General features: G+C 55.1%; 1 long non-coding RNA gene across 1 annotated transcript in view; it reads left to right on the forward strand.

The window, feature by feature from the left end:
• The first annotated feature begins 688 nt into the window (after positions 1 to 688).
• LOC106734423 (uncharacterized) overlaps positions 689 to 898 on the forward strand; it is a 42,224-nt gene continuing 42,014 nt past the window's right edge. The window contains exon 1 of the long non-coding RNA XR_001370040.2: positions 689 to 827. This is a non-coding gene — a long non-coding RNA (uncharacterized LOC106734423). The remainder of the gene's footprint in view (positions 828 to 898) is intronic.

Below are 898 nucleotides of genomic sequence, written 5' to 3' on the forward strand. Positions count from 1 at the left end.
ATCTCGAACACGCATTTGAGAGGATACTGTCAAGCCATCACACCCTCTGACCTCCTCCTTCCCCGGAGAAAGCAAGCGCCTCCCCTGTGTTCCCAGTGTTCGGCCTTCCACCTTTGCCCAGCTGTCTCTCCACCGGAAGTGCCCACTCTCGCCTTGCTCAAACGAGTCAAGCATCTTACCCTGTCCCAGGCCAAGTGCCATCTCCTCCTTGTCAGCTGCCTGGATTCTCCATTTCCACCTTAGACACACCCCAGTAAAGCCATGTTCCTAAGAGGGAGGCAGTGGGTTCCCAGAAAAGAACTGACTTGTAGCCAGGAAGCTGGATGACCTTGGACACATGATTTAACCTCTCTGATCCAGCTTCTTCTAAGCTGGGTGGAAATCTGTCATTCAGATCTGCCTTTTTATTGCCTTTTGAAACTCCGCTCCTTTCTCCAATGGCTTAAATTCCCAAGGCTTTTTGCAGAGGAAGTGCTTGAAGAAGGATGTGGAAAAGTGGGGGCCAAGGGTGGCAGCCCCCTCCAGTGCACACCTCTGGGATTCTGGGACCAGCTCACGTTGATCAGAAGGCACTGAAAGGCAGCCTTGTGCTGCCCTCTTGTGGCCAATGTGGACACCACCATCAGGACGCTTTTCTCACCCAGCCTTTCTGAGTGGCTACTCTAGAGAATGCCAATCACCTCCAGGACTTCCTGCTTGACCTGGCACTGGCTTCCTGGCTCACTCTCACCTGGGCCAGGGAGCTCCCGGAGACCAAGAGCAACCCCAGCAAGAAGGTGTCTGAGAGTCCTGAAGTCTCAGGAGTGTGGCTCCGAAGGCACCCAGAGGTGAGGAAGTGGTTGCTGGGTAGCTGCCCCCCCCCCCCCCCAACACAATGGGGCCCACCAAGTTCTTTGGG

Source organism: Tupaia chinensis, unplaced genomic scaffold, assembly GCF_000334495.1.
Source record: "Tupaia chinensis unplaced genomic scaffold, TupChi_1.0 Scaffold000113_1, whole genome shotgun sequence".
Classification (NCBI taxonomy): Eukaryota; Metazoa; Chordata; class Mammalia; order Scandentia; family Tupaiidae; genus Tupaia; species Tupaia belangeri.